Source organism: Rhineura floridana, chromosome 2 (genome assembly GCF_030035675.1).
Source record: "Rhineura floridana isolate rRhiFlo1 chromosome 2, rRhiFlo1.hap2, whole genome shotgun sequence".
NCBI lineage: Eukaryota > Metazoa > Chordata > Lepidosauria > Squamata > Rhineuridae > Rhineura > Rhineura floridana.
In genome coordinates this window covers 41,965,709-41,988,973 of record NC_084481.1, presented here as the reverse complement: position 1 = coordinate 41,988,973, position 23,265 = coordinate 41,965,709, and the positions used below count along the sequence as shown (strand labels likewise).

At 42.3% G+C, this 23,265-nt stretch overlaps 1 protein-coding gene and 1 pseudogene across 4 annotated transcripts in view; one reads left to right on the top strand and one right to left on the bottom strand.

Moving 5' to 3' along the window:
* Positions 1–23,265, bottom strand: part of CHN1 (chimerin 1) — a 157,447-nt gene that overhangs the window by 106,876 nt on the left and 27,306 nt on the right. The window lies entirely within an intron of this gene.
* LOC133378599 (5S ribosomal RNA) lies at positions 20,872–20,989 on the top strand (annotated as a pseudogene).

Sequence of the window (23,265 nt, the reverse complement as noted above, 5' to 3'; positions counted from 1 at the left end):
GAGAGGAGAGAACATCCTGCAAGGCAATTACATACTCCTTTAACTGTTTTGCACCCACATCCCCTGTTATGGGAACCCTTTCTGTCTGGGGTCGTGACTCAAGGGGAGGTCGTCCGAAAAGGGACTCAAATGGTGTCAATTTAGTCTTTCCCCTGGGAGTGTTTCGCATAATGGTCAGAGTCAGAGGTAAAGCTTGGACCCATTTTAGTGATGTCTCTTGGCAAACCTTGGTCAGCAATGTCTTAATTGTCCGATTGGCGCGTTCCACCTGACCGGATGATTGGGGCCGCCAAGGGGTATGTAACTTCCAGTCAAACCCCAGAGCGGAACTTATGTTCTTCACAATTTGACTTATGAAATGAGGTCCTTGATCTGGTTCAAAAGTCTCTGGTAGGGAATATCGTGGGATGATCTCCTTCAGTAGGATTTTAGCAACAGTAGTTGCAGTGGCATTACGAGTGGGAAACGCTTCTGGCCATCCCGTTAGTTGGTCAACGATTACCAACAAGTACTTATAGCCTTGGTTGCGAGTCAGCTCTGCAAAATCGATTTGTAACCTTTGGAACGGATAATACGCCCATGGTCTTCCTCCCATTGGTGTAGGAGGCTTCGGTGCTGGGTTGACTGCTGCACAAATAACACAGTTGAATACGGCTCTTTTTGTTTCTTCATACAGCCCTGGTGCAACGATCTGACGGATTAGGAGATCTCCCAACGCGTTTCCACCCAAGTGTGTTTGCGCATGTATATCCTGTACGAGTTGACGGAGGATCTGTCGTGGGATGATGATTTGTCCCGTTGGTATCTGCCACCATCTGGATGCTAATTTTATAGCCTTTTGACCTTGTGCTCTTTCCTCTTCTTTCTGAGAGTATTCTGGTGCCTTGGTGGGAAGAGGCAGTTGGATTGCACACATTGTCCCCGTAGTGCAGTCGTCTTCAAGTGCCGCTTCTTTTGCCTTTTGATCCGCATATTGATTACCCTGTCTCCATGTCGGATTCTTATCTTTTCCGTGAGCTAGCACATGCACGATGGACACTTTCTTTGGTTCCTGGATAGCATCTAGGAATTTGATGATCTGCTCTCGATGTTCCACCAGCTGTCCCCCGCTCTTCACGTATCCTCGTTCTTTCCATATCATTGCAAATGCATGGGCCGTCTGGAAGACATATTTTGAGTCCGTATAGATGGTCACACTTTGATCCTTCATCATTTTTAATGCTTCTATTGCCGCCATTAGTTCTGCCACTTGGGCTGAATACGTCGAGGGTAGTCGGCCACTTTTAAGAACCTTCATGTTCTCGCACACCGCATATCCTGTCTTCCTCTTCCCTTCTATCACCCGGGAACTACCATCAATGAACACATGTCTTCCATCTATTGGTTGATCTGTCAAGTCAATTCTTGGACATAGGGTGGTATCTAGGGTCTCAATGCAATCATGCTCGAGCTCTCCCGGCTCCGGCAAAAGTGTTGCTGGATTCAAGGTGTTGCAGGCTTTTAGCGTTAGGTCTGGGCGGCCCAATAGTTGCTGTTCATATTGAGTTTGGCGACTCGGGCTTAAAACCCTTGATGCTGCTTCTCCTAAGATTCTCCGAAGGTCATGAGGGCCAAGGACTGTTACTGGCGCGCCCATCATGATTTTCTCAGCTTTCATTAACACTACTGCTGTGGCTGCCACAATTCTCAGGCAAGCAGGCCATCCTTGGGCTACTGGATCTAATTTTGATGAGTAATATCCCACTGGGAGGTGGTCAGGTCCCATTTTCTGCGTCAGCACTCCCATTGCCATGCCTTTTCGTTCTGCCACATACAGTCTGTAAGGTTTACTTCCATTGGGCAAGGCAAGAGCTGGAGCTTGTTGCAACACATTTTTAATCTTCTGGAATGATTTTTCACATTCTTTCATCCAGTGCCACTTGGAGTCCTTCTTGAGGAGTTCGTACAGAGGTCCGACATATTCACTATACCCTGGGATCCATTGTCGGCAAAACCCTGTCAGCCCCAGGAAAGCTCTTAAAGTCTTAATGTCCCTTGGTGGTGGGACAGCACAAATAGCCCTCTTTCGCTCATCAGATAGCCGGCGCCCTTGGGATGAGACCTGGTAGCCCAGATAGGTCACTTCCTTCTGATTCCATTGGACTTTTTCCCTTGAAACTCGGTATCCGCATTTATACAAGTAATTTAACAGGTGCTTTCCATCTTCGGTACAGGCTTCTTCTGTCGGGCTACATATCAGCAAGTCATCCACATAAACCAGCAACGTTGATGGTCTCTTTTCTCGGTACCATCCAGCCAGGTCCTTCTGTAGTGCCTTGGTAAATTCGCTTGGTGAGCTGACGAATCCTTGTGGGAGCACGCCCCAAGTGAGCTGGCAGGCCCGTGGTTCCTCCGGGGTTTCCCATTGGAAGGCGAATAGATCTTGGCTATCCTCATGTAGTGGGATGGAGAAGAAGGCATCTTTCAAATCGAGGACGGTGAATGTAGTAGATGTGAAGGGTACATATGACAACAGCATGTGTGGATTTGGTACAGCGGGCACATCTTCCAGGACTTTTTCGTTGATAATTCTCAAGTCTTGGACTAGCCTATACTGGCCTGGCCGTCCTTCCTTGGGGACTCCGAATACAACGGGCACATCTTCCAGGACTTTTTCGTTGATAATTCTCAAGTCTTGGACTAGCCTATACTGGCCTGGCCGTCCTTCCTTGGGGACTCCGAATATCGGGGTGTTGTGTGGGCTAGTGGTCTGGTGTACCCATCCGTATTCCAAGAACAAAATGATCATTTTGTATAGGCTCTGTCGGACCTCCGCCCTTAGGGGAAACTGCTTTACTGGCGTTGGGGCGGCCCCTGGTTTTAATCTTACTTGAACTGGAGTAGCATTCTTTGCCCTTGCCGGATTATCTTTTCTTGCCCATACATCTGGTTGTACACTAGGAATCATCAAAGGTTCTTGTTGTATGTTCTTCTCCTTTATTCCTGCGAGTGCCATTTGGAAGGCACATTCATTCCGCTTGGGAACCTGTACATGTAATTCATTGTCCTGGAATGTGATGCAGACTTGCAGCTTACTTAAAATATTGCGGCCAAAAATGGGGAGTGGGCATTCAGATGATATCAAAAATTGATGACTAAATTCTGTTCCTTTATCGTGGAACCTAACGGCTAGAGGTTGCGAGACGGGTATCGTCTGCTTGTTGCCCTCTATTCCCATCACCGTGGCAACTTGAGACGTAAGGGGTATCTTCTGACGGGAACAGGTCCGGGGCATCATTGAGAAAGAGGCGCCTGTATCAACCAGCCCTTGTAGAGAGTTTCCATTGACTGTTAACTTTAGCATTGGTTCTGCCTGCGGACCCCCCTTGTATCCCGTCCACCTTCATTCGGAATCATACTCCTCTGTAAATTGCGCCATCTCTTTGGGCGGGCCCTTCCGCCCTGGCTGTTCTGCCCTCTTGCCCTCCTGCCATAACTGGTGGTCAGCTCCCCGTTCCCGGTTCTCCGTGGTCCTTACTTTACAATCCCGAGCCCAATGGCCCCTTCTTAGACACCGGGCACACTGGTCTTTCTGTAGTGGGGGGCGGCCCCGAGCCTCATGCTGACTGACGTGTCTCGGGGGTCCATATCCCCCTCTCGTACCTTGAGTGGCGTGGGTAACCCCCTCCACAATTGCGGCTGCCATCATGCCATATTGCTTCTTCATGACTTTCCCTTCTTCCTTCTTCACTTGCTCATCCCTATTCACATACACCTTGTATGCAATCTCTACTATCTGTCCCATACGCATGCCCATCACTCCCTCTACCTTCTGTAGCTTCTTTCTAATATCCGAGCAACTTTGGCCAATAAATAGAGTAATCAGCAATCTCTGATTGTCCTCCGAGTCTGGGTCTAAGGACGTATATCTCCGCATTGTGGTGGTTAATCTTTCTAAAAACACGGAGGGTGACTCCTTTGGCTCCTGCTGTACCTGATACAACTTGGCCATATTCATTGGTTTCGGTATGGCATTTCTCACCCCATAAAGAATGAGTCTTTTGTAATTGGTTAACAGTTGGTGTGCCTCACCGGGGGTAGGTACCCATCGAGGATCTGCTATAGGGAGGACCACTTCAGGTGCCAGATCAGCGGCATTATTTCCTGTCCTTTGGTTTCGGGCTGCCTCCGCCCTTGCCTGGGAAAGAATGAGGCTCTTTTCCTCTTGTGTCAACAACATATTCAAAAGTGTCTGTATATCCACCCAAGTGGGGTTGTGATTGGCAAAAATGGAGTCCCACATTTGGTAATGTTTATCTGGGTCCTCCCGTAACCCCGGCATTTGGTTTTTCCAATTAAATAAATCTGAAGTGGAAAATGGGGCATGCACAAACGCGACCTGGGCATTTGCATCCAACACCTCCCTCATTGGTGCCACAAAGTTTATTTCAGAAATTGAATTGGATCTGTTTCTTCCCTTAAGGGTATTTCCTTCTGGTACTTGCTTTCCCCCTCTTAATGTCATGGGGCCTTTCATTGTCTTTATAGCATCTATCAGCTCTTGCCTTTTTTCTGCAGTAGCCGTGGGTAACTCCCCCCTCTCCCTAACAGCCAGTCTCTCATAGAGTCTTAACATGTTCTCGTGCGCCGCGTCCCGCTCCCTTCGGGTCTCAGCCAGTTCCTCCTGCATTCTTTCCACTTGGCCATGATGCTCAGGCGGGGCCGTTGGCGATGTGACCCTTTGCTGGTTAGCATAAGGTGGCGGGTTCCCTGGTAGTGGCTGCGGAGGGGGTATTACTTGTTGTGGGGCTGGGCCCCCACCTGCAACCCCAGGGGGTGCCGGAGGTACCACAACCCTCCTCCTACTGGCCAAATCATTAAAACCATCGCTGTCCGGTAGGACAGATTTCACCCCTTTAGACTGAGTTACGACCATTTCCAGCGCACATTCTGTTGGTGGGTTGTGGCTTACCGCCCTCCACCCCTCTGCATAATGCCAAGAGTCGGCCGTCTCTGGTAAGGCATCATACAGAGTGGAAATCAGGTGGCTGATTTTCTTACTGTCCCAAGTCCCACCCGGTGGCCACGAAATTCCCAACCCCACCCAATCAATGAGACAAAACTGTTCTAATTTCTCCGGTGTTGGTACCGGACCCCCCGCCGAAATAACCCCTATTTTGAAACTCAAGAAGTCGCTCAAGACACATTCAAGCGGTGTTTTACTCATTCTTCCCTTTAACGGTTGTCCACCCCTCCATTTTGCCTTCTGGGCTGTCCCTTTGGCTACGGCTTTCGACGCACCTTGTCCCATGCTTGGGGTATTTTTGGTGTCTGATACGAAACGCTCGTCCTACAGGTGACAAAACCCACCCTGTCTGTCTGTAACTTATTCTCAGGTGACCCCTCCCGGTCCCTGTAACCTCTTCTTCTTTTCCCACAAATCAGACAAGGACTTACAGACAAAAACGGGAAAGGACAGACAACTTGCGCTTCCCTGCTGTCGTGGCCTGGCCTCTCACGAGGACGCGGAAAACACACTACTGGCCGGTCCGCTCTCGCTTCGGGATAACCGTTAGGATTCGTCCCGTCTCACGCACACCTCATACACACTCTTTCATTCACAAAGTCTTCAGCCCTGTCCTGGGCGACTTACCCCTTCCGTAGTCTGGCTTTACTCGTTTCGATTTCTATGGAGAGGCCTGGCGCTCACCCTGACGTCCCGGCACGCCCGTCAACCACGCGGAACAGGCCTCAACGGGGCCCGGAGCGCTCTTTCCGCTCGGCTACGTCGCCTCCAGAACGCCATGAAGCGCTCAGCTGCCTGTCCCTTCGTGGTCGCCACTTGTAACAAACGCCCACAATATTTGTTTTATTGTTAGGCGAGGATCCGCTCCCAAGTACAAGGTTTCAATATTACTCAAGGAACGACGAAACGGTCTTAAAAGTAAAGCCAGAGTTTTATTGAAGCACTTGCAAGTGGAGAAACGAACAAAGCCGAGTCTGCCCCTCCCTGGACGCAGCCAGGTTTTTATACTCTTGGCCCCATACACATCATGCATACATTAACCGTTTGCTCAGCCTACTTCCTTATTCCCGATCTTTTCCATATAAGGTCTTTTTGGCTCTTCGCCACATTCCTGAGACAGGCGTTGTTCCTTCACTCAGCGCCATTGGAAGCACTTGCAAAACCGGTTTTGCAGGTCAAGGTAGTTTACACAGACAAAGAGATAGCCAGGCCAGCTTACATAAACAGTAACGTACGTGCCTATGGAATGTCCACTAAATCCCCAGCATTGTTCTTATTGCCTGCGGCCAAGCAAGTTTTTACAAAAGCAAAATAAGCATTATTTCTTATAGCATTATTTTCCACATATCCACCCAACAGGGCCGGTTCTAAAGGGCGGCCAGGTTGGGCACTGGCCCAAGGGCCCCGGAGCTACAGGAGCCCCTGAGGGGCCCTCTGCTCCCCTTCCGCGATCCGTGCCCCCCCATGCCCCCCACTTACCTGTCAGCCGGCTTTTTAGCATTGCCCTTAATGAAGATGGCGGCCGCAGCTTCCCTAAGGTACTGAAGCCACTGCTGCCATCTTAGTTGATGGCAGAGATGGGCATGCGTAGCACGTACGTGTGTCATCAACGAAGATGGCGGCAGAGGTTTCATTCCCCTTAGGGAAACCTCAGCCGCCATCTTCATTAAGGGCAATGGTAAAGACTAGACAGGTAGGGGGGCCATGGGGGTGCACGGAGGGCAACGCACATACACACCTACCCACCAGGGGGCCAGGGCAAGCTGATGCCCAAGGGCCCCGGCATGCCTGGAGCCAGCCCTGCCACCCAATCTCCTCCCCTTTCCCTGCCTCTCCCCTCCCCCTTCCTCCCCTTCCTCCTCCCTGCTCCACCCCCATGTATGTTTCACCTATCCTACGCAGGATTGCACAGGAGTAAATCCCATTGAACTAAAAAAGCATGCAAATAATCATACCTGCTTTCCCCCTCCCCTCCTTCCCCTTTCCACCTTCCTTCTTCCTCCTCCCCTACCCACTTCAACCCTCCTCCTCCTCCCATGGTCAGTTTTACCTATCCTAAGCATGACTGCAGGGGAGTAATTCTCATTGAACTCAATAAGCATGCAAATGACCAATCCATTCTCAGCAAACTTGCACAGGATCCAGTTTCTTACCTCCCAGATTAAAAAGCAGAGAAATTCACTAATAGGAAAAAAAACCTTGCCATTTAAGAACGTACCTATAGTCAACAGATATTTCTATCAAACGTTAAAAAGCAGGGAAATTGGGCAGCTATAGTGAATGCACCATGGAAGCAGGAGACCTGACTGTGAGGCGTCCTTTCCTGGCTCTCCCTATCAGGTTCCTACCTGCTCGTGGTTACTGCCTGTCTCTAGGCACCACCAGGGACTCCACCAGTCCGGACTGTCCTTTATTTTATTTTTTCTCTCCCCGCTCTAGCACAGATCTCAACAGATCCCCCTGCTAGGCAACCACCAGTCACGTCCTAATATTAGTATTCCCAGAGACTCTGAATACTGGTATTGTTATTCTCTTCACCGCTGCCACCATTTGTTACAGTTCCCCTTCAGCCTTGGTCATTACCTTACCCTCCCTTCTGGTCTGTGAAACCCCAGTCAAGGATCAGGCCTTTGGTAAACTAAATTAAGTATTTATTAAAGATAACAAAGCTAACAAGATTAACAAGATTTCTTCTTAAAGCACATAAGCATATGGTTTTACTCAATACTAATCCGAACTCCACCTCCCTCCTTCTCCACTCTCTCCTGTCAAACAACTCTCTAAACCCCACCAAGCAACCCACTCAGTTCTCTTCTCCCCCGATTCCACTCTCACTCTTCCTTTTATACATTCAGCCATTTTAAACACTCAGCCAATCATCTAGCATTCTACTGCCCATTCACTCCCCCTCCTCTTTCACTACTTACCATATATCTTCTAAACAACCAACACTTACCATATATACATTAATATAGGAACATCACACTGACCTCCTCTCTGAGATATTGTACTGCCTTACAAATAGTCAAAGTGCAAACACAATGTGGGTTGGTCTTTCACCATCCAATCCACTCCCTGTGTAGCTTGGAAGAATTGGGTAACATGTGCTTCTGAGCATATGGTGAGTGGTGGCAACACCTGCAATCAGCCCAAATAACAGAAACAAGGCATGTGCTGTCCTGATTTTGTTTTAGCAGGGAGGAAGCAACATTATTAAGACAGTTGACATAGTTCAGATAGTCACTTTAAATATGTCTGATTTACTTTGCAATTTTAGTCAAGTTTCCTATAGGAAATCATTTTCTTTTGCTTCTATTTCTGTGAATAAAGGAAGTACAGCAACACCTTGAAAAATTTACACTAAAAAAAATCCAAAAATAATTGTGGAATAATGGCACTGACTATTCTGCAGGATAGTCTCCAGTGGACATGAAGAGGGTCTCAGTTTGCACAAGATAAAACAGTGGGAAGTAAAATGTATTCTAGCAAATTTCTACATTTATGTTTTTAATTGACTATGCCCACCTTTCCTTAAATGAAGAGGTTTAATCATAGCAGGCTGAAAACATGCATCTTGGGCAAGCCACGTTTATTTTTTCCAACAGCTAGATTCATTGCTTAAGTAGCAACATATTGTAATCAGTCTGATTTTACATCAGACTGCAGTTTCAGATTCAACTGTTAATGCACCCAATAGAAATAGAACATAACCTCCAGTTTGAAACACAAAAAGCTGTCTTCGCCATCATATGACATTAACCAATAAAAAGGCTTTGAAATTAATAAAAATAAATTTGATAGATTTCTAGGATGAAAAGTGAAAGAAATATAATTTTTAGGTTAGATTCTCTGTAGAAACAGTAGTAACAGGAAAGAAGCAACGTACGAAGACCAACAAACATACGAAAATGTAATTCTTCATCTTTGGAGACGGCAGGTATTGCCACCACTCACTATATGCTCAGAGGCACATGTTACCAAATTCTTCCAAGCTACACAGCAAGTGGATTGGACTGTGAAAGACCAACCCATATTGTGTTTGCATTTTTACAATTTTGTACGGCAGTATAATATCTCAGAGAGGAGGTCAGGTCTCCTGCACTGTAGCTGCCCAATTTCCCTGCTTTTTAAAGTTTGATAGAAATATCTGTTGGCTATAGGTACATTCTTAAACTGCAAGGGTTTTTTGCCTATTAGTGAATATCAAGGAAGGGCTTAGCTGTATTCCAGCCAACTCAGGAAACAAAGGGTTTAATGGTATTCTGGTGGCCTATTTTTTTAACAAAACTAAAAGGGCATTTGGTGTTTTCTTCAATGTGTAGAAAAATAAAGCAATCTTGAAAACTCTTTGTGCCTGCTTTTCTCTTTCTCTAGTACATAATCAAAAGACAAATTAATTTCCACAAGTGACATGGACTTAAACAAAATTTTAGAGGGATGTCCTTTGTATAATTTTAAGACAAGGATGTGTTTAAGACAAGAATGTTGTCTAAGTGAACATAAACCTCTATTAATTTTCTGAATTGTTTTGCTTTCCCCTTTATTCTCAGAAGCTGCTTTATGGTTTTGTTAATATAAAAACTAATTTCCTTTCACTTAGGATTTTCTAATACATTAAGCACTAGAAGTATTCATGCAATGTTATCAATGAGTTTTAACACACGGTAGCAAAGAAATTAAACGTTACCATCTCAAGGAAGCCATAATTCAGGCCAGTGAAGGCATATACAATAATCTGTATTAGTACAATGGGAATAATTAAAAATATAACATTATTTTGCACCAAATTCACTGTTGGAAGACACACTGCCATTGATATCGCCACAAGACAATATATGCAGAGTATTAACTTTTTCCACCATACAACAGCAAATCTTACAGAGTCACATTTTTCAGGAGCCATAAAGGTTGCACACTCTTAAATTAGGGTGCAATCCAACTCAGAGGAGGCTGGCAGGAATGGAGCTGGCAGAAGGGGAGCTGGTGGAAGGGGCCACCACATCCAACCTCCATTCAGGTGCTACTGGGAGAGAAGAATGCTGGCTGTGCTGGCAGGTCATGGTGAAAATAAAATGCATGTTTTCTTCTGCCACCCCGTTTCTCGGTGTAGCGGCTGCTGGAACAGAGGGCTGTAGGACCAAGCCAAATGGGCTGAGGATGCAGTGGAAGTTCCCTTCCCTTTGGTTCCGTCCCCAAACGTACCCCCAGAATGCCCCTTGACTCCACTTGTGCTGGTCTTGGCTGAGCTGGCTGGGCTCTGACTGCACTCGGATTGTGGTGAAGTTCCCAGGCTGCACCCGGGGGGGGATGGGACTTCTGATGGCAGAGCCCAGCAGCACTGAAACCCTTCCTCCTCCATAGCCCCACCACATCCTGAAAGCCTCTCAGCCCGGTGTATCTACCAGGTGGATTGCACCCCTAGTCATTATCTCTTAATAGTACAGATATCCCTAGATAATTTTATTTCTTTCAGAGTGCATCTTAAAAGTCAATGAGGTACAACTTTTTTTTTCCTGCAAAGCACACTTGTGGTACGATTTGTAGCAATGACTTCACACAAAGCCATTCATTATCAATATTTATCTTGTAAAAACTGTAAATTCTCCTATGTAATTTTACTGTGTAACTGGCCATTAGACAAAATACAGTGATAGACCTCTACGATAACTTACACCTGCTATATATTTTGGAAAGTTGTTTGTTTGCTTTGCATTTGGACACATCTTATTGTAGCCCAATTTTGCTTGCTGGTTTCTAACATCAAGGAACAGGTTTTTGTCTACATTGGGATATGCCGTCATCATTCAAAATGAACCGTTCAAACCCGCACTGATTTTAACCACCAATTTCAAACTACACTAATTTTTTTGGTTTTTTAGAATTCCTGACCAATGCTGGGTGTGAAGCTGCTAGTAAGAACATACGTAAAGCCCTACTGGATCAGGCCTAATGCCCTATCTAGTCCAGCACTCTGTTTTCACAGTGGCCAACCAGATGCTGATGGGAAGCTCACTTGAATGCACAAAGCAGGGTTGATAAAAATCAATTACTTTAAAAAAAATACTCTTAATTTAAATCAGATTTTTAAAATTTAAATCTGATTTCAAAATTTTCTTAAAAGAATTAGTTTTTTAATAAGTGCCAAGGTCAAAGATATTGTCATGAATACTAATTACACAACTTCTAATTATAGTCTATGAATATGTTAACAGCAGTTTACGGGGATGAGAGAGTCCTCCTTAGGGATGGGATCTGTTGGCATTCTGGCGACCTAACAGGCTTGCATCGATTCAAGTTCGTTCTATATCTGCTAGCCACTGCTTTTACCAATCCATTTTTTTTCTGCTTGGACAAATACGTTTATATTACTATCAATATTTTAAAAGGAAATATTGATAAATTATCATTCTTACAATCAATGTTTTAGAGGCAGATTTTTTAAAAAAAGTCCGCTTTCAAAAACAGCTGCAGAAATTCACTACATTAAAATTTGATCCTCAGCAAATAAGAATAAGTGAATTAATGGAAAGTTAAGTACCAAATCAGAATTGGGCAGAATTCTAGCACATCCCTAGTCCTATTCTGCAGGTGGTGTATATGAAGTGCATGTGCTCTCTCTCGCTCTCTCTAGGCCTTGCCTCTATCTAAGTACAAAGATAGAGAAGGTCAATGAATAGAGAATTTGGGGTCATGGAGTAGATCTGAAGTGGTAATCCATCTCTTAACAGTAGTAGCTTCTTCTGCAAGTGCAGGTTTCTTTTTTATTATGTTTTATTTCTTTTATTTATTTATTATTTAATTTATATCCCACCCTTCCTTCCAGCAGGAGCCCAGGGTGGCAAACAAAAGCACTAAAAACACATCACAGAAACAGACTTCAAAATACACTAAAACAAAACATCTTTAAAAACATTTTTTTAAAAAAGCTTCCAAGACATCTTTTTTTTTAAAAAAAGGTTAAAACATATTGCTTAAAAAAAAGGTTTAAAAACATATTAAAAATCAATTCCAACACAGGCGCAGGCTGGGATAAGGTCTCAACTTAAAAGGCTTTTTCTTCCTTTGGACTAATTCTTTCTAATTTGGGAAATAAGTTGGGAACTGAAAAAGCAGGAAAGCATGTATTTTTTCCCGACAATTAACATAGAAGACAAAGGTGAAGAAGACTGAGTTAACTGTACCACCCACTATTTTAAATTTCTCATGTTGACTTGGCTGACATTACCTAAATTTTGTGTTTTAAAGAACTCTACATTATCTAAAAACTGAAATAGTAGGTGGCACCTACCCTGTGGAATTCCCTACCCTTAAATGTTAGGCACCATCTCCGTTCTCTTTTTGGTGCCTATTGAAGACCTTCCTCTGTCAACAAGCCTTTAAAGTTGAGACTTTATCCCAGTCTGCGTCTGTGTTGGAATTGCTTTTTAATATGTTTTGAAACCTTTTTTCTTAAAAAAAACAATGTTTTTAACCTTTTTTTTAAAGATGTCTTGAAAGCTTTTTAAAGAAATGTTTTTAAAGATGTTTTGTTTTAATGTATTTTAAAAGTCTGTTTTTATGATGTTTTAAAGTGTTTTTAGTGCTTTTGCTTGCTGCCCTGGGCTCCTGCTGGGAGGAAGGGCAGGATATAAATTAAATAATAAATAAATAAATAAATAAATAAATAAATAAATAAATAAATAATTTAACCATACAAAAATCCACGTGTGTGATTTGTTAATGTTGTCTGTTGAAGAAGAAAACTAACCAGAAGAATAAACAATCTTAATTGTATAATTTAAAAGCCTGTTTTGTGGTGGTGATTCTGGCACATCATGACAAAAATATCATGACTAAGTGAACAGTTGGAGCTGCTTCATCTCCTGAATGACTTCACAAGTTGATTCTGCTTTAGTACTAAAATGACCAAATTATCATCCCATTTTTGATGAAACAATTCATAATAATTGCTTAGTGTATACCCACCTTCTAATGAAACCTGTATCTCTGAATATGTATTAAGGTTATATTAATAATTAATAATGCACTTCTACTAAAAAGATGAAATAGAATCTTCGCCACTAGTGATTTAAACTGCGATTTAAATCACGAAAACTGAATCCTCTGGAGAAGCGATTTAAATCATGATTTAAATCAGATGTCTTGGGTTTTTTATTATATCTTTATTTGGTATCAAAAAGCAAACGTATCAATAAAATATCCAATTCAATCTTCAACAATCATATACGCTTTACCATCCCCATATGGGATTGACTGATAAAAAGGTTAATACAGTTTTCAACATAATATTATTTCCAACACATGAAAGGAGACAACAACAACAATCCTCAATCTGCTCCCCAAGCTCGCCCTTGTCGCCTATTGCCCCAGCGCCATCGAAGAGCTTCTTCGCTCAGCGGACTCACGAGCAGGACTTTCCTGGAGATGTGTCGCCGTCTTTGGTCATCTCGATGCCGCTGCTTGAGATTGGGCCCGCCGAGAACAGCTATGGCAGGCGGCTGGTGGAGACTAAAAGGCGCCTCCCAAGCTTCCAACTGGGCCGGCCCAAGAAGAAGGGCTCCCTCTCGGGAGGCCCCTGCTTTGAAGAGTGGACTTTTTGCTGCTAAAAGGAGTGAGGCTGCAAGTGACATCATGGGTGGGGCATTTCTAGGAGCCAAGCTGAAACTGTCTTAATTTTCTTTTCTTTTTGCCATATTGCCAAGTGGTGTAACGTGACCTGTTTAAGACTGTAATGTTATATTTATAGTACTGAAATGGTTTTTGTGTTGCTGTGACATTTGTTGTTTTATTACTGCTGCTGTATTATTTTATTATGAAATTGTTTTTGTAATGATTGTTTGCTTTTGTTGTAAGCCACTTCGAGTATAGTTGTGTGTTGTTTGGTAAGTCGCTCTGAGTTCCTTTTTGGAAAAAAGCGACTAATAAATATTATTAATAAATAAAATAAATACAAATAAATAAATATTACATCAATTCTACCTTTCATTACATGTTACTCATTTATTTCTACCGTCCATCATTATTCTTCTCAGGTAAGTAATACTAATAACATAATTACACCATTGCATATTTACTTCTACTACCCACAGTCATTCTTCTTAGGTAATTATTCACAGCATGATTAATAAATTATTTTCTTTTGACTAACTACAGCCTTACTGAGCTGTAACCTCCGCCCCTCTACTAACAATCTTTTTTCTTTTCTAGGTCTCTGGTTCGCACCAATATGGAAACAACAATTAATCTGCAATAAAGAAAACCATATGTTTTGTTAAAAAGACATAATTTAGTTAAAAAGAGTCATAAATTCAAATTTAATTTTAGAGATAAAAAAGGCAATTTGGGTGTAAAGTGGTAATGCAGTGATACAGAAGCTAGAAATATATTTTTATATTCATTTACATTTTAAATTCCCTGGGAGGAACTTAGGTTGCTAGATATCAAGAAGCGAGAGGTCTGTGGGTGGAGAAGGGAGATGTGCCAGCCTCCTCTGTATGGCAACAAAAAGCTCCACCATTGATCCTCCAGTGACCCCAATGGTGGTAGGAGGAAAAATGAGGCAGAGCCACAGGCCTCCTGATCCCAGCAAGCGAGGGAGAAAAACCACACAAGCGCTGGAGTTGGTTAGCAAACTATTATGATCCCATTAAAACCAATGGAATGACGGGAGGGGAGATTTAAAAAAGCAAAACAGGGGGGGGGAGAGGCTTAGTAAGTTATGACTTTTCTGCCATGAACCCTTTTCCCCAATAGGATTGTTCTGTGATTGACCTAAGAAAGACAGACTGTGTGGCCTGAGTAAGTTTGAATTAACAAAGGATTTCCCCCTTTAAAGAAAGATAGCAACCAAATATGGTTCTAGGAGTCTTAACAGCTAACTTTTCATTCCATGAACCAAGGAGAGTTGCATTCACAGAAGGGGTATTTCTTTGAGCGAAAGGTAGTGAAAAGTTAAGATCTAAGCCATCACTCATATCAGAATGCCTCTAACCAAGGATGAGGAATGTGTAGTCCTCCGGTTGTTGTTGGACTACAAGTCTCATGAATCCTGACCATTGTCTGTCTGTCTGGGCTGATGGGAACTGGAGTCCAACAAAATCTGGAGAGCCACAGGATAGTCACCCCCTGCTGCAAACAAAGGAAATGGTTGGAAAGCAATTAAAAATGTATCAACTCTTATTTCAGCTTTTGTAGCTTCATTTCTGGAAAAGTTTGCTTGAACAGCAAAGGTTTGCTCATTCCTCTGCCCATCTCATCACATAAAGGACTCCTTCCTTCTATAATTAATCTCCAAATAGGCCTTTGTCTCTGCTTTTCTACACTCACTTTTAAATTTACAGTGCGCATGGACTACTGTCCCATCCAGAGCTGGAACCACGAGATGGAGATGCGGGTGCAATTAAATATTGCTTTATTAAAGTAATGGATACATCAAAGACATTGCGCTTCATATAGAAACCTGCCTTACTCACTAGAAATCCCTATCTGCACACTAGACATGCTCTGCGGCGTGTAAAGGAAGTTGACTCAGCGACTCCCCTCTGTGAGCTGCCAACTTAAGTAGGGAACGTTTTCGATCGTAATCTGACTCCTTCGCAAGTCCTGTCTCTGCCCTGTCCGTTTATCGCAGCGGCGGGTGCGAGGCGAAGGGGGGCATGTTTCCAACGGTTCATCAGAAGACACCTGCTCTTGGGCTGCAGGCTCGAGGTCAGGAGGGGGCATCACGCTGGAAGCGTCCTGGGAACTGCTTAGCAAGGGAGGAGTTGGCATGATCTCTGGGGTGTCCCCTGACTGGTCCTCGGGAACAACTGGAGGCAGCGCACTCTCCTCTTCGGAGCTCTCACCACCCATGTGAATTGGCTGGAGTTCAGGCTCACTGCCCCCCCCAAGGTCCCAAGCAGAGTCAACAACTCCTGGGCCTTCTGCGCCTTCTGGCAGCTGAGGCGCCTGAAACTCATGCCTCTCCCCTCCCTGCTCCTTCAGGGAGAGCCAAGGCTCAACAACTGAATGTGCCATTCCTACAGTTTCCTGTTCTCATTTCATAGATATGAGTATAAATGAATGCACATCTATTTAGCCCTGCACATATACCTCCACGTTCCAACTCATTATGCTCTGTTAACATGATGAATCTCTAGCTCAATTGCACAGCACTCTGCTTGGTTAACAGGAAGGCATGGGGAGAAAGGGGAAACAAACTTCCAGTTCTAGATAAAGAAACCAGAAAATTAGCAAAGTACAGTTTTTATTGTTAGAATTATGTGCTCTTCAAACACACCATTTTAAAAAATCAAGATTAAAATTAAATAGTTAGCAAATTTTATCCTGTAGATTGCAGATTCTTGTACACCTGTGAAACCGTCCCGCAAGTATTCTTCCTGAAACACACCGGGCGAACTCCATATGTAGCAGAGATGATTTAGCTCAGGGTTTAGCTCACACAGTTCATAAGCACTTAATTTACTCTGAAGATGAAAAGCAAATGTGATTAAAAATAAATATAGCCAGGAGTAGAGGCTACTTAATTCTTTCTCTTCCTGTTATTTGTCTGGTTCAAACAGGCAACCCACCCATCTCAGCTCCATTTCTTGTTCAGGAGCAAAGAGATACAGAGATTCCACCTCTACTACCCTACAGATAGGAAAGCTGCAGGAAGTGGCTCACTGCCCCTCAGAGTAAGAGTCTTATCAGACAGCTTCGGCTATGGGGCAGTATATAAATGCAATAAAATAAATAAATGAATCAGCACGCAGATGTCCCCACCCTAGGTGTGAGCCTAGAAGGAGGAAGTGAATACTGCACTGATTTATCTTTACACTTCAGTTTCAAGGCTGTATGAGTTGTTATCTGGTTAGTTGTCTGTGTTGTACAAAGTGATTGGTTGGGATTTCCTAAATATTACTGATTTAACAGCATGTTATTTTAAAAGGTTTTTATTTCATTAATATTTTGCACTGTATTTGATTTTTATTTTGTATAAATTATAAGATTTATTTTTTATCTTGTCTTTGAGCTCTATTTGATATATTGTTAAGGTGTTGGACTACGACCTGGGAGACCAGGGTTTGAATCCCCACCTAGCCACGAAGCTCACTGGGTGACCTTGGGCCAATCACTGCCTCTTAGCCTCATGAAAACTCTATTCACAGGGTCGCCATAAGTCGGAATCTACCTGAAGGCAGCACATTTACATTTAATTTTTTTTTTAATATTGCATTTGACCTCTACTTTGAATATTGTTTTGGAATTCCTTTATACTATATCTGATTTTTATATTTTATGTTGTATATTGATTTGAGGGGCTTTTTGGTATTGTACATGGATTTGATATTCTTTAGTACGGTACTGGACCTCTACTTTGTACAATGTTCTGAAATTCTGTTCTATTGTATTTGATTTCTGTTTTCTGTACATTGGTTTGAAATTATTTGAATATAAAGTGATTAAGATATTTTCTAAATAAATAAATAAGCAGGAGGAAATAATCCACCACTCTTTCACTCTACATTGAAGCAGAGGCTCCTTTCAGAGACTATTTACACAACTCTTAGATAACATTTACTTTGACTCTTAGAGATCAAATACTTGTTATCCCTATAGTATGAGAAGTGCAAGGAGGCAGGATCCTTAATAAATGCATTAATAAATGATGTACTGCAATCAGAATTCCAGTATCAATTTAAAGTCACTGGTAGTGGAATCCTGATGGGTTTTGGCAATATATAGTATCAGAATTCTAGGATATGAATTAAAAAACACCTGGAAGCCAAGTCCTAGATAAATGTGTTTAATATAAAATACTACTTTGACAGAAACTTTACTTATATACATGATAAATCATGTAGGATCTCTGTCTGTTCATTTATAATATTGCTTTTCTGTCTAGTTGTACATATATTTCCCAAATATTATCTTTAGAATTCAACACAGCTACCACCCTTCCCTTATTTATCAACTTTATAAATTACAGAATTATCCTGAAGGGAAATTAATATGTCTTACTCCAGAGGTCATCAATGCTTGGGGTCCTGTGGGAATGTTTGCCAACTGGAGAAACTGCTGTGGGCATTACAAACATACTACAACCAAGCACATGATGCAACCTATTCTTACTGGCTACAATACAGTGCTTATTTCAAGCCTTGTTTCAGCAGGGGATGGGAGAGGACCCTGCAGGCACCAGCAAAAATGTCTGTGGGCACATGTACACCTGCGGTCACATGTATGCCCATAGTCACCACATTGGGGACCCTGCTCTACTATTATGCCCAAATTCTATTGTATTGCTTTAGCACTCTTAAAACTAGGGGCTTCATCCAGACTAAAAAAGGAGCACATGTGTACATCTCCTTTATCCTTATGCAGCCCCCTGTTTTTCAAGAAACATGAACTTGGAGCTTCTTGACTGAGTAGAGAGCTGCACATAGGCCCCTCCCATTCCCTCTAACATGTGATGAGTGCCCATGTGTGTATACATCACAGGTGGTAGTTAGGACTCGACTCCATGGTATCTTATGAGTAAGGTGACTAAAGTGTACATCGCCAAAAAAGGGAGAGGGAGAAACTTATTTGCGTAAAAAGGGCATATGTATAGATGCAAATACAGAAATACTAAAATAAATAGAAATACATCTCAGTAGTGGCAAATACTGTGACCAGATGACTTATGTGCCTCAGTTTGCTGCCCAGGGTCCAAATGTTTATAGGTTAACATCAATGTCTCTGCTCTACCTTCTTAAGTTCTGTTATCTGTTTTTCTTTAAACTGAACTTGGACCAGGCAGTCCTTCAAATATAAGATGCCTTCAAACAGAGGACTGTGAAGCGGAACTGTACTTACAGGTGTTTCTCCACCTGTGAATATGCCATCTGCAATGAACTACATATAGAAAAAAAATGCCTACTGATTTGATCTAGGTAGTCCAAATCTCAACTTAAACATATGGCTCTGCTAAGCCACTATTTCCCCCCTCAACCTTAATTTTAATTGTATGATCAGCTTAAAAATATCCATCTAAGCTTAAAATGTATAGCATTTTCGAGTGAGTTCAAAACTCATACTTTAAGACTTGATGCACTTCTGGATAGCCTACTATATTCAGTGAGTTAATCTTAAATTGTTCTCCCACAAGTTCTTGTCCCCTGGTGTTTGACTTGATTCGAAACATTTGTGTTTTAGCTCTAGGTAATTATTCCTCCATACCAAATAGTCCTACAGAATCTTTTAAATGTACTTATCCATAACCAGGAACATCCTCATTTTTGGTGCTTATGTTCAGCCCTTCCCTCTAAAACTCAATTAATGATCTTGTTCATCTCACGTAATTTGTTTTACAATTATAACTGGCTTATAAGTAATCTTTTTAGATGAGAAGAATTAATCTGTTTTGAATAAAGCATTTCTGGTGAAGATGCTGGAGCTCAGAAGATGGAAAGCGCCATCTTGTGGAAATTTAAATCTATACCCATATTCATATTTTCTTATGTTCTGCAACTAAATTAAGCATTATAGAAGGATGAGCCACAGGTTTGCACACTTCTTCCCCCTTCCTCTACATGACAGAGGACTTTAAAAGATTCTAATGTCAGGTTCTGCAGCACCTATTTGCAGAATTTCAAACCATCCTAATTGGTATAAATGTCAGTTTGATAGGTTAGACAAAATGGCAAACTCTGGTTTGCCACAAACTAGGAATGGACACTTCTGATCTTCCTTTGCATACAAGAAGGAAGAGGAGATGGAAATGTGCAAGCTGAAGGCTACTTGTACTCATAATACCAAATATGGCTTTCTATTATGGCTGAATGCAGGCTTTGTGCCTCCCAAAATAAAATATGACAAAGGAAATCACCCAGCTCAGATTATAATATTGGCTTCAGCTCAACATTTAAGACAAGGAACCTTAGAAAGAAAGAAAGAAAGAAAGAAAGAAAGAAAGAAAGAAAGAAAGAAAGAAAGAAAGAAAGAAAGAAAGAAAGAAAGAAAGAAAGAAAGAAAGAAAGAAAGAAAGGGCTTATATGAATCGTGCACAACAGAATCCATATAAACAAGCATATGTGTTTGTATATATTGTGTAAAATATTTATACACACTTATAAAAGTGTATCAAGATGGCATTACATACTGATAGGAATTTTCACAGGGCAGGGTCTGCCACACTAAAGGCTCAGTCCCTGGTGAAAGCCAACCAAACCTCGAGGTGTGAGGAACCAGTAAGAGTGTCCCATCAGAAGATCTCAGGGATCGCAATGGAACATGGGAGTCAGGCAGTCCTTAAGGTACTTTGGCCCAAGTTGTTTAGAGCTTTGTCAATTAACACAAGCACCTTGAACCTTTCCTGGTAGCAACTGGTGCAACTCTTCCAGCAGCAAGGTAACATGTTTCCAGTAATCTGCTTCGGTGAGCAGTCTGGCTGCTACATTCTGCACTAGTTGCAGCTTCGGAACCAGACGCAAGGGCAGCCCCACATAGAGCACATTAAAGTAATTGAGTCTTGAGGTTACCAATGTATGGACTGGACTGTGGTCAGGTCTGGGGACAGTCACAGTTGGTGTACCAGCCAAAGATGGCAGAAAGCACTCCTGTTCAGAGCTCTCTTGAGCCTCTAGTGGCAAAGATGGATCATGCAGTACCCCCAAACTGCATACCTGCTCCTTCAGAGGAAGTGCAACCCCATCCAGGACAGACAGTTGTCCTATTTCCCAGACACGGGAACCACCCACCCACAAGGTCTCTGTCTTTCCAGGATTCAAGTTCAGTTTATTGACTTTCATCCAGTCCACCACTGCATTAAGGAACCGGTCCAGGGTTTGTACAGCCTCTCGTTTCAGATGTAATGGAGAAATAGAGCTAGGTATCATCAGTGTACCTATGGCCATACTACCCTCAACATGTCAATCTCATCTGATCTCGGAAGCTAAGCAGGGACAGGTCTGGTTAGTACTTGTATTGGAGACCACCTGGGAATACCGGGTACCGTAGGCTTAGAGGAAGGCAATGGTAAACCACCTCTGAATACTTCTTACCATGAAAAGCCTATGAATATATCCAAAAAAGATTCATAGGGTTGCCATAAGTCGTAACTGACTTGAAGGCATATAACAACAACAAATCATCAGTGTACCGATGGCATCTTGCTCCAAAGCTCCTGATGAGTGCTGCCAATGGCTTCATGTAGATGCATACGCATCTTTTACTCATGCTTTAGATCTCTTCTTTTCCTGTCTTCTCATGTTGCTTCTACACTTTCATTACTTGATTTTTTTAATGTTTATGAATGTGCATAACAATAAGAATTATATCATACTGAACAGCCACCTGTCAGGTATGCGTTAAGTTGGATTCCTCCATTGAGCAGGGGGTTGGACTTGATAGCCTTATAGGCTCCTTCCAACTCATGATTCTATACAGTCCTATGGATTTGTATCACAGTACACAGAGCAGTAAAAAAGCAATTGTAATTATTATACATGTGATTTTTTAGCTCAAGCTGGTGGGCTGGATGTACAGAGCCTGTGGGCTGCACCTGGTTCCTGGGCTCCCCATCCTTGAATTATAGCCTACTGTTACAGCATAAAGTGAAAGTGCTGGACTTCTACAGGGAATGACTGGGTTCAAACACCCATAAAGGGTGCCAGATAGCTTTGGATAAAAACTTTGAAGCTAGCCTACATCATAAGGTTGTTGTTAAGGATAAAATGGACAAAGGGGGTAAAAAACAATAAATTGTATGTTTAATCTCATTTGTTGCATATAGTCCATATGCTTGGGATAGGGTAATTTGACCAAATATTGGTGAAATATTTTTATTTGTGTATTGGCTGTTTGTTTTAGCAAGCACACTCAGAGTAGCTTACAAAGTAGCAAAATCACAGTTACAACAATGTCATAAATATATGGCAATAAAACTTTAACACTAGAAAAATATTATTTGTACAGTAGGGCCCCACTCATACAGCAGATTATGCTCCGGAACCCGCTGTAAAGCAAAAACCGCTGTAAAGCAGAACTCATTGAATAGAATGGTGCGCAATGCCCGAAAACCGCCCTAAAAATGGAACAAGCGCCATATGAGTGTGGCTTTAGTCTAATTGCGTCTAATTGAGACCGCTGTATTAGCGAATCACTGTAAAGCAAAGCGTCGTAAAGCGGGGCCCTACTGTATCTTTTTTCTTGTTAGGATGTGTAGGAATATTTAAATATTTAAACATATTTAAATGACTAATGATGCAACTATTTAATGAACATTACAATTTTATTTGTAGTAATATTTTTAGAATTCATATTATTAAATATAACTGCATTGTTGTATGATATCGTATTAACATTGAGACTAAAAAAGGTTACAGGTTAGATATTTTATATTGACCACACACGTGAGAATTCAACAGATGCTGTTGTGAAGCAAAAAACTTTAACGAACTTTTTTTGAATTTTGTGAGGTAAGTTAGCCTGAAAGTGACTGCCCAGGTGACACCTGTTGGATGAATACTGGTCTCCATGGTCCCAGACTTGCACTCTACTCATTAGGCTGCTTGTGTTTTCATACAACACTGCTTCTGTTCCCATTTGGAAAAGCCTACAGTTATAGCAGGTAGCCTATGGGAGACATTTTGCTACGTTTGCTCCATGACCACTGTAGGGCCAGAGGGCAAGCTGTCCTTGCTCTGACCTTGCTAACAAACAACACTTCAATCAGCTTTTTAAAAAAGGCAACCTGCCATCTGCTTTGTAGAATGTAATTGTGCAAGTGTCTTTATGCATACAGTACTTTTATACATTTTAGTGATCAGCAATAGAGATCTCCCTGACCCTAATCCTATGCTTGTATGTTGTTTCAATAGGTTCTGAATTTAAAATATAAACTGGGGGTAAGATGTAGATGATAGCAGAAAAGCAATCATCTGGTCCAATTATCTTTTTTAAAAGTGGCAACCCTAAGGAAAGCTATCCTTCTCTTTTCACAAATCCACGCAGCAACACTCTCATTTTATGAGCCTTTTGTTTAGACTTCTAAACAACTACAGATTTTGGGAAGCTACACACTGTACCTTCCTACAGGTGAATAATGTATCTAGGCAGATTTTTGAAAAAGGGACAAACAGGAGTTATGAGTGTTCCCTCTCCACCTGCATCAAGACATTCCCTACCTATCGCATTTGGATGAGATACCATGGCATTCTAACTAAACAGAGACTTGGGGTATTTCCACACTAGCCATATGGAAAAACTATACTTCTTCACTCATTTTTTTATGGGAC